This window comes from Emys orbicularis, chromosome 9, assembly GCF_028017835.1.
Source record: "Emys orbicularis isolate rEmyOrb1 chromosome 9, rEmyOrb1.hap1, whole genome shotgun sequence".
Classification (NCBI taxonomy): Eukaryota; Metazoa; Chordata; order Testudines; family Emydidae; genus Emys; species Emys orbicularis.
This window is the reverse complement of record NC_088691.1, coordinates 57409568-57424819: the sequence shown is the minus strand read 5'-3', so window position 1 is coordinate 57424819 and position 15252 is coordinate 57409568. Positions and strand designations below refer to the sequence as shown.

The following is a 15252-nucleotide window of genomic DNA, read 5'->3' as shown; positions in this document are numbered from 1 at the left end:
ATGATTACATTAAAAAAAAATCAACAAAAGCAGAATTCAGATATAAAATTTAGAGAACAAAATACAGACAGCAAAAATAATGGCAAAAGTAACAACAAAAAACAAGGCCAACGTGTTGAAATAATGGGCATAGGAGAATGTCGGGGGGTGGGTTACTCCAACTATGTCAATCTGTATTGATCCCCTTGACCTCAAACTTGTCTTGATTTAAACTGCAGTTATACATGCTTGAAAGTGCTGGGAGTGTTTTGTTGACATTGAGACTACTTGTCTTGGATTAATACCAAACATACATGACCCTGATCAATGGGCTCTTCAGCCTGCCAAGGCCTCCATGGTCACACGCTGCTGATTATTCCCCTTAACACCCAGCTCACTGAGGGGAAGGCCTCAGTCCTGAACCAGCTCTTCTCTCCTAGTGTCTGCAATATGACAAGGCCAGACATGCCCAGGGGAGTGTGGTTTCAGTGCGAACGGAACCTGCCCACGGCTCGCTCAGGACACGGGACGGTCCCGTTGGGGTGGGAGAGGAGAGTTCACAGGAGTTAGGATAAAAAGCAAATTAGCAGGAACCGCAGGTGGCCTGGGATAATCCGAGAAATCCCGCAGCTGCCTGACAAGCTCCGGTCCAGCAGCACTCACCCAACCCACGGCAGGACCCGCTGCCAAGGGGCCATTTGGACGAAGCCCCCACCCCTCAGAGCCACCAGGGGGTGGGAACAGGACAGGGTGAGGCCGCCAGAGTCTCCTCGGAAGCCAAGGGGAAAAAGACCAAAAGCAGAGGCTCCGGGAAAGGCCTATATCCCATAAGCCAACTCCAAACAACCTCGGCTCCTCATAGGCCGCGAGCGTCCCTGGCTTCCGTATCCCAAGCCCCCGGCCTTTCCCTGGGTAGTAACTGTAGGCGAGGCCGGTGCTTCCAAAGCGGCCTATACACGTTCCCGCAGCAGGGCCGCGTGTACGGGCCGAACACGTCCCGGGCGGGAAGGAGAAAGGCTCAGACACCGCCCGGCGCCCAGGGGAGCCGGCCAGAGCCAGCGGGGTTAATTACCTGCGATCCCGGACGGAGAATCTCTCACAGCCGAAGCAATTCCTCAGTCCCAACACCACAAGATGGCGGTCGCGCCGCCACGCATCGTCACGTGATATAGGGCGCCACCTACCCGCGTAGGCCCCGGATGAGAATGGCGGCGGCTTGAGAGAGCGCGCGTCGCAAACAGAGCGCGAGCTAACAGTTGGGGAGACCTAATGCCAACGGCTACCGCGTGCCCCGCCCTAGTGCCAGCACAGAGCCGAGAGAGAGAGAACATAAGACCGGCAGCGCCCGGCTCTCTGCGTGTCACCTCCTGCGCCACCCAGCTGTGCCCAGCGCCCATGCTTCCCTTTCCTCGCTGCTTCCAGAGTGTACACGGCTGCCCTGCCCTGCCCCTCCTACAGCCTCACTCTGCCAGGGGCCTGGGCCACGTAATCCTCTCACCCACCGGTGCCCAGGTGCCAGCTATGGCCCCACTCTGCACCCAGCTCCACATCGAGCTGGGGGACCGGTTGGGTACTTCCCCACAGCCACTACTCCCTGCCCATCTCACTCTTCTCTCAGCTGCCCCATGTCCTCCTTCCCCTGGCCTGTAATGACCTTAATCCACCATAGAGACTAGACTCCTTCAACCCTCTGACATGTAGCCAACCCCCACTTTGTCTGCAGCAACCACCCTGTCAAGGTGTTCAGGCTGCTTCATCTCCCAGGCAAGTGGTGACTGGAAGTGCAACTTCATCAGTGTTCAGGGCCTGATGAAATACATCTTAGAATACTCAAGGGGTTGACTGAGGAGATATCTGAGCCATTGGCTATTATCTTTGAAAACTCATGCAAGATGAGAGAGAATCCAGAGGCCTGCAAGCGGGCAAATATAGTGCCAATCTATAATGACAAGCTGGGGATTTACAGATCAGTCAGCTCAATTTAAGAACCCAGAAAGATAATGGAGAAAATAATCAAGCAATCAATTTGCGAACACCTAGAATATAAGGTGATAAGTAACAGTCAGCATGCATTCATCAAGAACAAATCATGTCAAACTAACCTAATAGCTTTGTTTGACAGGGTAACAAGCCTTGTGGATGGGGGGAAGCAGTAGCTGTGGTATATCTTGATTTCAGTAAGGCTTTTGATACTGTCTCACATGATCTCCTCAAACAAATTAGGGAAATATAGCCTAGATAGAGCTACTATAAAGTGGGTGCATAATTGGTTGGAAACCATTCTCAGAGAGAAGTTATCAATGGTTCACAGTCAAGCTGGAAGGTCATATCAAGTGGGGTCATGGGTCCAATTCTGTTCAATATATTCATAAATGATTGAGATAATAATATATAGAGTACACTTAAAGTTTGAAGACAATACCAAGCTCAGAGGGGTTGCAAGTGCTTGGAGGATAGGATTAAAATTCAAAATGATCTGGACAAACTGGATAAATTGTCTGAAGTAAATAGAATGAAATTCAATAAGGACAAATGCACAGTACTCCACCAAGGAAGGAACAATCAATTGCACACATACAAAATGGGAAATGACTCCCTAGGAAGGAGTACTGTGGAAAGGGATCTAGGGGTCATAGGGGATCACAATGTAAATATGAGTCAACAGTGTAACACTGTTGCAAAAAAAGCAATCATCTTTCTGGAATGTTTCAGCAGGACTGTTGTAGACAAGACGTGAGAAGTAATTCTTCCACTCTACTCCATGCTGATAAGGCCTCAATTGAAGTAGCGTGTCAGGTTCTGTGCACCATATTTCAGGAAAGATGTGGACAAATTGGAGAAAGTCCAGAGGAGAGCAACAAAAATGATTAAAGGTCTAGAAAGCATGATCTGTGAGGAAAGGTTGAAAAAAATGGGTTTGTTTAGTACGGAGAAAAGAAGACAGGGTAGACATGATAACAGTTTTCAAGTACATAAAAGGTTGTTACAAGGAGAAAGGTGAAAATTGTTCTCCTTAATCTCTGAGAATAGGACAAGAAGCAATGGGTTTAAATTGCAGCAAGGGAGGTTTAGGTTGGACGTTAGGAAAAGCTTTCTAACTGTCAGGGTAGTTAAGTACTTGAACAAGTTGCCTAGTGGTTGTGGAATCCCCGTCATTGGAGGTTTTTAAGAGCAGGTTAGACAAACACCTGTCAGGAATGGTCTAGATAACACTTAGGCCTGCCTTCAGTGCAGGGGACTGGACTAGATGACCTACTGAGGTCCCTTCTATGATTTCCAAGCAGGATCAAAGCAACAGCACCCAACTGCATGGGATTCAATGGTGACATATAGGAAGATTTAAGCCACATATCAAGTAAACTCAGTCACCCTAAGGGAAACTCCGCTATACCACAGCAGGTATCACCCATGCTACATTTATCCAGAAACTGCAACCCTACAAGCCAGGGCCCCTAAATAGGAGCCCATTAAAAGCTAGTTTTGATGAAGTGCCAGATAGAAGACTGTAAAGATTTTCTCCCCTTTCCTCCCCCTCCCAAACACATTTACAAAAATAAGATTCAGAAAGGGAAAAGACTTGTTGCTTCTGCTCCCCTTGCGGAAGATGCTACAACTCCCCAAATTACCACTTGTGAAACTTCTTTGTAATCTGTAAAAAAAAAAAAAAAAATCCAAAAAGTTGTTTGTATTCTAGGAAGTCTCCAACTAGCATAAAATCTTACTTACAAAACCTTTTTCATTCAGAAAGATAAAGGAATATCTTGCATTAAATTTTAATGTAGAACTTTTAGAGATGTAGGACAAGAATATGGTGACCCTGGCTATACAAGTCCTTCAGAGTTCCAGTTATTTTACAAAACTCGTATTTCTGTTTCAAACTCAAACTTCATTGCTCTTAAGCACTGGTTCTCATTTTTTCCCACATGAACCACTTACTTATAATAATGTATTGATCCTCACTCCATGCTTTCCCTGTAGCAAATTAAACATTTTCTTACATGAAAAGGTTAGTATGACTACAGTAATAAAGTGAGATTAATTTCATCCAGTCTCCTTAATGCTCTGAGCACAACTGGTTGGTTATATTCCCTCACTCTGTACAGTTTGATTAAAACATGGTTCAGTGATGTTGGTGTACTTTTATTCAACATAGACCCATGGGCAAGTATTATCAGTATTCAAACTCAGTGCAAGTCTCATAGTAGTTACTCCTGGTGCATCAGGTCACTGCCTGGTCTGGGAAGAGGTGCCTTTGTAGGGAGGGGCCCTGGAAGAAGATTACTACAGCTGCTTAAGGCTGGGAGAAAAGACATTGAGGTACAATGATTTAATTAACTTGTTAGATCTCAAATGTAATCCTATTTCCAGATGGAAAATCATCAGGCACTCAGGGTAAGGCTTTTTCGGCTAAAAATATTACTTTATTTATAGCCTTAAACAACCATAATAGTACTTGATACAGCCTAAAAACTATCATTAGCTGTTATGCGACATCAATAAAGGAGTGACCATTTTTAGCTGAGAAAACCATTCTCTGATCAGGCGATTTCAGCCAAATGCATTTGGCTTTACCTCTGAGCTTTCAGGTGAATAAATACTCCACGTTGTGCACTGAACACTGGCCATGGCTGATGTAATAGTTAACACAAGTATCTCTCTTTTTCTTTTTCTTTTTTTTTTTTTTGGAGCCAATAAGTTGAAAAGTGCATTTCTCAAACTTATTTTGAATTCACATAAAAATGATAACACATTAAATATATTCAGCAAAAAAACCTTAGAATTTAGGATGAGCTTCATTCTAAAATGAACCTCAGGAGATTGGAGAGACAAGGTGGGGGAGGCAATGTCTTTCATTGTACCAACTTCTGTTGGAGAGAGAGACAACCCTCAGGAGACTGGTCTGAGGGAGTATCTGCCTCTATAGCAAAGTTATAAAGTTCTGGTCTCTGACAACTTGTATTTCCATTCTCTTGGCTCCTTGCTATTAATAGTGGCTAAAACAGTGCAAGAGAGAAAGAGTTGCAACCCAAGCTGTCAGAATAGGAGCTTGCAGCTCTGCTGCAGAAGCAGCTGTGTCTTGTTCCAATGGCTTTTCTTGGCAGAAGTCAGTTAGATCATGTGAACAACTCTTTGTATTTTACTTTGAGACTTCAGAAGTGGCCTGTGTCTGAGATGGGAGAAATCTAGTTTGTGGGAACTTTCTTTTAGTCAGAGAAACCCCCTAAAAGTGAAACTATCAAGCAACATTTCAAGAAGGGAGCATTTTAAGGATATTCCTCTGCAAAAGTTAGCATTTTTCTGAAATTTTATTTGGAAAATTCAAAATACATTTTAGTATCTTATTAGATTTCTCCTAGGACTTCCATTATGGTCAAGCAAGCAGAATACAAGACTATTACAAATTACAAGACTGTCTGTGGGACCAAATTCATCCATAGTGTAACTACAGGGACTATAGTAGATATACACTAGGTATGAATTTGAATCTTGGTAAGCAAACACCCCTATGAGTCTGACTTTTAATAGGTTGTTGAGGTCATTATGTACATTAAAGCCTTTTGAACTGCTAAACTAATTTGAATGTGCTATTACATATCCAAGGGAGGGGAAGTGAGGCAGGAATCTTTTATTAACTAAAAGCTATCAATGACCCATCCTTTTCATGCCACCCTGGTTTAGGGAAGCAGAGTACAGCCTACTTTAGTGGGTCAGTGGAGTTAGGAACCTATAGGATAGACTGAAAAGAAAAATAAGTATCATAAACCATGAGCTTTAAAGATGTTCTGATGGTACATGAATCTTATCTGTCTGGTTGGTTATTATAAAATGAACTTGTTTTATATTTAGAGATACCAAGCACCTCACCTGTGATTGACAATACTTGATATCCACCCAACAGCTCAGAAAACACTAACACTAACAGAGGTTTGATTGCAAGAGATGGCGAGCATCTGCAACTCTCCTTTTCACTGGGAGTTCTGAGTGAGAGACCCTCATCATGATCATGATCTGTCACCAAAAGAGAGACAGGGAAGGCAAACACATAATATAGGACATCAGTTTTAAACATCAGTTACTGAGGGGAGCCATTGTCATCTTTAACTGCTTATTGCGCAAGACAGACTCACAACGTGATGCTGCTATGCAGTGTCCAAATGGTATTTTGGGACCCTTTAACATCCTGCAAACTAAAGAGAAGTCGCATTACTCTTTAATACATCCTACCACTGGAGGTTTGCAATTCAATGCTGACAATACCAAAAGGGTTAAAAGTCAGATTTACTCCCCTAAATCATATGTAAAAACATAAACACTCTTCTTCACAAAAGAGTAAGAACGCACACATAAGATGCTCCCTTGATCAATCCATTTCACTAAACTCATGGAAGTTCCTTCTCCTTCTAGTTTGTGTGTACACAGAGCTTTTTAGTTAAAATCTCCCACCACCATATTAACACTGATGCTGCTCAGTCAATGGCAGTAGTGGTGGGAGCACAAGTGTAGACAGGGCACAGTTGGCCACTGACATTTTCACCATGTCATCTAACCTTGCTCAGAACAGGTTTAAACAATGGTCAAAGTACTAGTGGCTCCTACTGGTGGAAGATTTTTTTAAAAATCTGCCTATACAAGGCTCCCTTGAGTTTCCTGTCCAGAAGATGAGTGATTTTAGACTTAACTTCATCTGGATTCTTTTGGAAAAGGGCCTTGTCTTGACAGCACTGCTTATACCAGTGATTTTACCCTTTCCACAATAAGTTATTCACCATATGACTATTCTCCAAGGCAGTGGTCCTACACACACCCTAACCCCTAAATCACCTGGGTTTTACTTCGGTTGATCACAACAGGAGCAATGCTGAGAGTCAGCATGGCTCCACCTAACACATTAGCAGCCAAGGGATGGGCCAGCAAGTAGTGGGAAGCAGATCTTTGAGGGCCTAGCCATTAAGTCACCAACAGAGGGAATAGGGATGCAGCTAATATAAAGGAGAATGAGGTCTTATTTTTGAGAGGAAAAAAATACTTCTTGTATAATTTTGCTTAATTAAAATATAATAGATATCGTGGGCTGATGAAAGCAAGGAATATTGGATTAAATATTTCCTAAATGTTTACACCTTGCGCATTGCCAGACAGGCACTGGTCAATTGTGTTAGTTTAGATCAACAGTTATGAGCAAGGTGGAACAACTTAAATCAAGGTATTTTAATATCAATGCTTTTTGTAACACTAACTTCAAAACTTGTTCTACTATAATTTTAGATTAAAATTTTTAATAAACTAAATGAAATGATGTTTTTGTAAAAGATTACATGACTGGTAATGTCTCTTATTTGAATTTTACAAAACTGCTCTAGACAAAACATAAAATATTGAAAACTAAGGCCATGATTTTGCAGATATGTAACTTAACTCACATGAATAATCCCTCTGATTTCAATGGGACTACTCATATGCTTGAAGTTATGTACATGCCAGAGCAGAAGCAAAAATTGTAAATTAAAAACTTTGTGGCATAAAATCTTTCACACTTCAGAATAGAATTACTTCAATTTTAACAATGAAAAGTTAGTGAACTTTTTACACATACACCAACATTTTCAGAATAAAAAGGAGCCCAAAATTGTGCTCCTGCCATATTTAGGCACCTAAGGGTGGGGTTTTCCTTAAACATCTAAGTGACTTAGTATAAGTCCCATTCACTTCAAACTGCCAACTCTGATGGAGGACTACAATTTGGTTGAAACACTTCCGCTTTGACTTTTGGAATTTCAGTATGTCACAAGATGGTATTGTTTACAAAAATAGCACCAACTAATTTACTCATCAATTTTGTTTGAATGTGTGTTCTCACAATACACAAGTTAATGAGGCCATGGGCTTTTCTTTTTCAGCACAGATGAGCATTTTAATTGTGAAAATTTTTACTAGAAAAAAATCTATGTAAAATCTGACATACTAACAATTAAGGAACAAATTGGCAAACATTCCAGTTTTGAGAAAGAGAAGAGAGATGGATCTGTTTAATGTGGTAAACAAGTCATTGGGAAAGCCAGTCAATGACACCACAGCTAGGTCACACTTGATTTAAGCAATTAAGACTCACAAGAGTCTGAGTCAAAAATGATGGGCCTCAGGAGAGACACCCTCAAAAGTTCCCTGATCAAACACAACCAATGGACTACAGTCCATGAAGAAAGCAAATAACTTTTCAAGTGATTGACCACATAGTTTCCTGTGTACAAGAGATCAGATTCTTTTGCCAGCAGTGTATGTTGGGGCCTCAGCTGCGCCCTAGATATCCTTACACACACATACACACCCCAGTGGAAGGCTTACTGGGTGGAGCAGGCCCAACCATTCCTCAGCTCCTCCTTATTGCTCATGGCAACAAGAGAAAACCTTTGTAGTGTTCACCTGCTTTCCTAGCAATAAATGCTATCCTATTAATTGTTAGTTACTATTTAGTTGTTACTGTAGATAATTAGTTTGATTTTGTTCGTTAGCATTAAAAAAACCCTTTTCATCAGTTAATAGGCATGGGAACTCACACACATACACACACACCCCCTACAGGGGCTCCAACTGCAATGGCATAAACAAAATCTCCAGGATTTAAAACCTGCTATTCTTGTGAGTCTGCAATGCCTCTAAATGATGGGCACTGTAGGTGTCTTTTTTGTTTAGGCAAGGAACATATACCAGAGCATTGCTCCATCAGCTGCTCATATTCCAAACAGATGCATAAGGACCGGGAAGTCCACCTGAAATTATGCCTCCTTGAGTGCTCCATGAACGCCTTTATGGACATGGACCTAGTGAAGGCTCAGTCTTCCATCCAGTCCCTTTCAGTGAGAGCCTTGGTGAGTCAAGATTCCATGCTGAGCTCCAGGGCAACAAGAGATTCCAGTCATCAGCTTTGATCTCTTTGATGACAGCTTCAGAAAGGGGTAGGAATGAACACTACTCCAGAGTGGAGCTGAGATGTAGGTCACCCTTGATGCCTGCAAAATCTAGACATGAATAGGCAAGGGTCTGACACCTTTTGGACTGACCAGTCCAAGTGCAGCCATTGGCCTGACAAACTTTCCTCTGGCTCCCCAATACTGACTGTTGAACAGGTGCTTGTGGTACCCACTAAAAACAGGGAACACTGTTCCTCCAGCACAGACTCCTCGGCACCAGTCTCTTTGCTACCATTCTTAATGATACCTAGAACATGGATGGTACTGAGTGATTTAGCTCTTCTGGACCTGGAGTCATCTTCGTTGGCTTTATTGAAAGTGGTGCTGGCTAGACCACCATTCTCCGAAACCTAAGTACTGCAGACAAGGGAGGCATCAGTAGTACTGACTCCATCCCCTTCTCCAGTAGAGACATTAGAATGCCTTTATACATCTGAAAGCATAGCCCCACCTCTGGAGGAGGTGTATTCCTTCTCATCCTCCCCATAGGTGTACAGTAGGGATTCATCTCCGACTCACCCTCACCTCCATGGGGATCACAATGTGAATTTGGGAGGCTCTCCAAGGCTTGCTGTCAGTAGGAAAAGGCAGGGTTCTCAGAGAACAGCCCCCCTGGTATCCTCCTCTAAGTCCACCAGTATCCATATGCCTATTAACCGTGGGCCTATGGGGCATCCTGGGGTGTGCTACCCCTTACCTGAAAGCCAGTAGCTACTGCCCCCCACCTTACAGGACTATATATCTTTCTCCCAAGAGGCAATATGGACCTACTCGGCCAGGTCAGTTAGTACAGCCTTACATACTAGAGACACAAGATGAGGAGAGCAACAATGATCAGACAGCTATGAGAGAACAATTAACGTTGGCTGTAATTTCCTCATTCTCCTCTGATGAGGCAGTGAAACTCTAAATGTCTTCTCTGGCTGACAATTTTAAGATGTTCCATTATCTTATTAAATGCATAGCAGTGGCTCTTGACATACACTTAGAGGTGGTGAAAGATAAATCATAACTGCTGGACATTCTGTATCTTCCATGCCTGGTAGACTCTCCATGCCTATAAATTAGGGACACTTGAAACCTAAGAGAGACCTGTGGTAGACTCCAGCATAGAGTCTAGCCACATCCAAGCATGCAGAAAGAAGGTAACAAGTCTCAAGAGATTAGAATCCTTCTAGTCTTACCAATTGCCAGGATCTCTTGTTCTAGCACCTGTTCAAGAGAAATCCAGACAGCAAACACCTCCCAAAATATGCCAGAGGAAGACCCCATAAAGCAAGTCTTATTTAGACATAGGGTCTACCTGTCAGCCAGCCTCCAGAAGCAAGTAGCTAATTACCAAGTGCTGCTCACAAAATACAATTACTTGCACTAGAACAAGTTGTCTCAATTTATGAACAGGCTTTCTATGAAATATAGGGAAGAGTTAAATCTATATTGAATGAAGAGCAGCTAATAACCTGCACTTCCATTCAAGCAGCACTTGATTTGTCTGATACAGTGGCATGTATCATGGCATGGCCACATCTGTGGCAATGAGAAGATTATCCTGCCAGAAGCATCTGGGATACCCAGGGAGGTACAAATAACAATAGATGGCCTTCCCTTTGAAGGCAGTGAGCTTTTTAATTCAAAGACTGATCAGGCCCTCCATTCTTTAAAGGACTCAGGCCTATAAGTCCCAACTCCAAGAAGGAAGCAAACAAGTCAACAGACGGGCTTCAGGCAACATCCCTCTGCCTGAACTATTACCAGCCCCAGAGGACCTCAGAGCCACCAAGAAAGAAACAGTTTCCACCAGGAAAAACCCTCAGTCTCTTCCTCCACCGCTGCATACTCTGGGTCTTCAGCCGGGCAGCAGGTTTGATGCCAGTGGCCTCTCGCTCTCGAGGGTCTCTTCTCCGCTACCCAAACCTTTGGCAGCTTCCTCTTTTGTTTTTAGTAAGCCTGGACTCTGATCACCTTAGATCAGTGGATCCTGGAAATTGTAAACAAGGGGTATTCTGTCCAATTCCAGCCACTTCCTACTCCTTATCCCCCTTTGTTGTCTTTTTTCATGGACCCTTTTCACATGATACTATTAACGCAAGAAGTGGATTTCCTTCTACAACTTAGAGACGTGAAGAAGGTGCCCTTAGATTTCAGGGACAGGAGGTTTATTTGCATTATTTTTCACCTCAGAGAAGAAAGGGGTTGGTGTCTCATTCTGGACCTTCTAGGTCTCAACAAATTCATCTGTCGTTTAAAGTTCAAAATTGTGACAGTCCTCCATAAATTTCTTTGTTAGATCCTCCAGATTGGTTTACTGCTGTCAGCCTTCAAGATGGCCTATTTTCATTTATCCATTCATCCAACCCACAGGAAATACCTCAGATTCCTAGGAATATCTTGCTACCAGTGAAGTGTCCTGCCCCTTAATCTTTCCACAACACTGAGGATATTCACCAAGTGCTTGGAAATCATGGCAGCGCATCTAAGGAGACCAGTATTCATGTGCACTCAGACCTTGATGACTGAGTGATTCAAGGAAAATCACACCAACAGGTGACCACTTGATCCAAGTAACCGTAGAACTCTTTTTCATCCTAGTCCCCAAAGTCAACAGAAAGAAATAGACATTTACTCTGACTCAGAGCATAGAGTTCATAAGAGCAGTGATAGATTCCAAGTTAATGAGAGCTTACTTCCCAAAAGAAAGATTTCATAAGACAGTGAACCTCATCAGCCAACTTCAGGCTCACCCAAAGACATCAGTGAGAACTTGCCCCAGACTTCTGTGACACATGGCCTAATGCACCTCTCTGACTCAGTTTGCCAGACTTCCCCTACACACTAAGCAAGGGTGTCTGAAATCAGTGTATCTACCCAGCAGGCACTATGATAATCACAGTCTATCATCAAATGTGCTATCCTCATTAAACTGGTGGAAAGACCCTCTTCAATTGAGGAACAGAATACTCTTCTCTGCATTTCTACTTACCAAAACTCTGGTGAGAAACACCTCCACTGAGGAATGGGAAGCTCATCTAGATCTGTAAGTTTAGGGCATATTGTCCCTTCAGAAATCTCATTTACACATAAATGTCCTGGAACTCAGAGCCACCTTCCTGGCATGTAAAGCATTTCTGCCTCAACTCCAAGGATCCACAATCTAAGTTCTGATAGAAAATACCACAACTAAGTATTATATCAGTAGACAAGGAGAAGACAGGTTATCTCCACTCTGTCAGGTGGCCATTCAGTTCTGGACCTGGTGTATTCATCACCAGATCACACTGCTGGCCTTGCATCTTCCAGGCATTTAGAAGTCGCTAGTGGATCACCTCAGTAGAGTTATCAGACAATCACAAATGGTTGATCAAGGACCTGGTGTTTCAGAGCATCTTTCACAAAGGGAGTTAGCCATCAATAGACTTATTTGCCACAGACCAGAACAAGAAATGTCAGGTGTTCTGCTCCAGTGAGGGCTACAGTCTTGCCTCCCTCTCAGGCCCTTTTCTTATCCCTTGGAAACTGGCATTCATATGGGCCTCCCCCGTTCCCTACTATACAGAAGGTCCTGAAGAAACTGAGGTGAGGTTAATGATCATGATGGCCCCTGCCTGGGCCAGGAAGTTCTGGTATTCACATCTGATAAATCTCTTAACACAGCCTCCTCTACTCTGCCCCCTAATCATCTTACCAGCTCTCCCTGACAGTCATGCAGAACCACAGTCAGCTCCTACATGTGGACCCAGCATCATTACATCTGATAGCCTGAATGTTGTCGACCAAAGAAGTTGTTCATCTGAAGTTCAGAACATTCTGCTCCAAAACAGGAAAGACTCAAGTGGACTTATAAAGCTAAAGGAAAGAGGTTTTGTATTTGGGCATCTCAGCACTAGTTCCCTCCCTGACAACACCCATTTCAGCAATATTGTACTATTTACTAGTTTCTGTACGCTCCAGAAGGATCCATCTAGCAGCAATATATGCACTTGTATCCTGGGCCACAGTATTTTCTCACTTTACAATGGCTAGATTCTTTAAGGGCCTTATTCATGCTTTCCCCCGAGTTTGGGAGCATGATGACCCCCGCCCCCCCTTGGGACCTTGTAGGAGTGCATGGCCGTCCCTCACTGTCTATCTCCAAGGGCGGCCACGCCTCTTTGCTGTCACACACCTGGAATGGCAGTCTGTACAAGGGGAAAATTAGCTGTCTCTAGGGCTCAAACCCACTGGCAGGGTAGAGCAGCGAACAGTTCAGGGACCCAGGTCCTTAGGCAGGGCAGGGCACCTTGCAGTCTAGCGCTCCATCCCTCGGACAGGGGCGAGCACCAAGTGATCGAAGGGCCCACCCAACAGGTGAGCATCAACTGCAGTCTACAGGGCTCAGGCAAGGGGTGAGTGCCAAACAGTCTATGGGGCTGAGGAGCACAGGCCTCCTGGCCTAAGGAGTGGAAGTACTGCCACCCTGGGAGTGGGTTGCAGGGGGGATGCAGGCCCGCCCAACTCCACTGCATCCCAGCCCAGGGCTCTAACAGTGGCAGAGTGGTCTGCCACTGGGTTAGCAGGGAATCCACCCACAACACACTGATTGTGTCTCCGGAGGCACCACAGCCAGACAGTAGTCTGGTTCCCCTGGGCTGCTTCCTATAATCCCCCTTAGGTGTACCTGCTTCCAAGGGTCACCTCCATCCTCTGTACACTACAAGTGGCAGTCCCAGCAACTCCTCAGCATCAGGTGTGTCTGGACGTTTGGGTAGCTCAGGGGCCTCCTCAGAACAGCAGAAGTGGGGAAAACACTTCCATCTCCTTTGTCAGCTGCTCTCCAACTGAGCTACAGGGCCCACCTTTTATACTTCCTGTTCTTAAGGAGGGGGAGTACTGCCACACCAGGGGTGGGATAGCAGGGGGGGGATGTGGGCCCGCCCAACTCCACTGTGTCCCAGCCCAGTGCCCTAACAGTGGCAGAGTGCTCTGCCACTGGGTCAGCGGGGAATCCACCCGCAACACTCTGACCAGGTCTCCAGTGGCACCACAGCCAGCTAAGAACATAAGAACGGCCATACTGGGTCAGACCAAAGGTCCATCTAGCCCAGTATCCTGTCTTCTGAGAGTGGCCAATGCCAGGAGCCCCAGAGGGAATGAGCAGAATAGGTAATCACCAAGATCCAACCCTTGTTGCCTATTCCCAGCTTCTGGCAAACAGAGGCTAGGGATACCATCCCTGTCCATCCTGGCTAATAGCCATTGATGGACCTATCATCCATGAACTTATCTAGTTCTTTTTTTGAACGCTGTTATAGTCTTGGCCTTCACAACATCCTCTGGCAAGGAGTTCCACAGGTTGACTGTGTGTTGTGTGAAAAAAATACTTCCTTTTGTTTGTTTTAAACCTGCTGCCTACTAATTTCATTTGGTGACCCCTAGTTCTTGTGTTATGAGAAGGAGTAAATAACACTTTCTCCACACCAGTCATGATTTTATAGACCTCTATCATATTACCCCCTTTAGTTGTCTCTTTTCCAAGCTGAAAAGTCCCAGTCGTATTAATCTCTCTTCACGTGGCAGCCGTTCCATACCCCTAATAATTTTTGTTGCCCTTTTCTGAACCTTTTCCAATTCCAATATATCTTTTTGAGATGGGGCGACCACATCTGCATGCAGTATTCAAGATGTGGGTGTACCATGGATTTATATAGAGGCAATATGATATTTTCTGTCTTATTATCTATCCCTTAATGATTCCCAACATTCTGTTCACTTTTTTGACTGCCGCTGCACATTGAGTGGATGTTTTCAGAGAACTATCTACAATGACTCCAAGTTCTCTTTCTTGAGTGGTAAAAGCCAATTTAGACCCCATAATTTTATATATATAGTTGGGATTATATTTTCCAGTATGCATTACTTTGCATTTATCAACACTGAATTTCATCTGCCATTTTGTTGCCCAATCACCCAGTTTTGAGAGATTCTTTTGTAGCTCTTCGCAGTCTGCCTGGGACTTAACTATCTTAAGCAATTTTGTATCACTGCATCTCAGATGGTAGTCTGGTTCCCCTGGGCTGCTTCCTATACTCCCCCTCGGGTGTACCTGCTTCCAAGGGTCGTCCTCCGTCACCCCAGGCTACACTGCAAGCGGCAGTCCCAGCAACTCCTCAGCATCAGGCATGTCTGACCATTCGGGTAGCTCATGGGCCTGCTCGGGACAGCAGAAGTCTTTCACAGGCCCCTGCATCAGCAGTGGGGAGAACGTGTCCATCTCCTTGGCAGCTGCTCTCCAACTGAGCTACAGGGCCCACCTTTTATACTTCCTGTT

At 44.3% G+C, this 15252-nt stretch overlaps 1 protein-coding gene across 1 annotated transcript in view; it reads right to left on the bottom strand.

Annotated features, from left to right (window-relative positions):
* The window catches only part of GIGYF2 (GRB10 interacting GYF protein 2), a 153986-nt gene extending 152852 nt beyond the window's left edge, over window positions 1-1134 (bottom strand). Inside the window, exon 1 of the mRNA XM_065411184.1 lies at window positions 1052-1134. The gene's annotated coding sequence lies outside the window, so the exon portion shown is untranslated. The remainder of the gene's footprint in view (window positions 1-1051) is intronic.
* Window positions 1135-15252: the final 14118 nt, after the last annotated feature.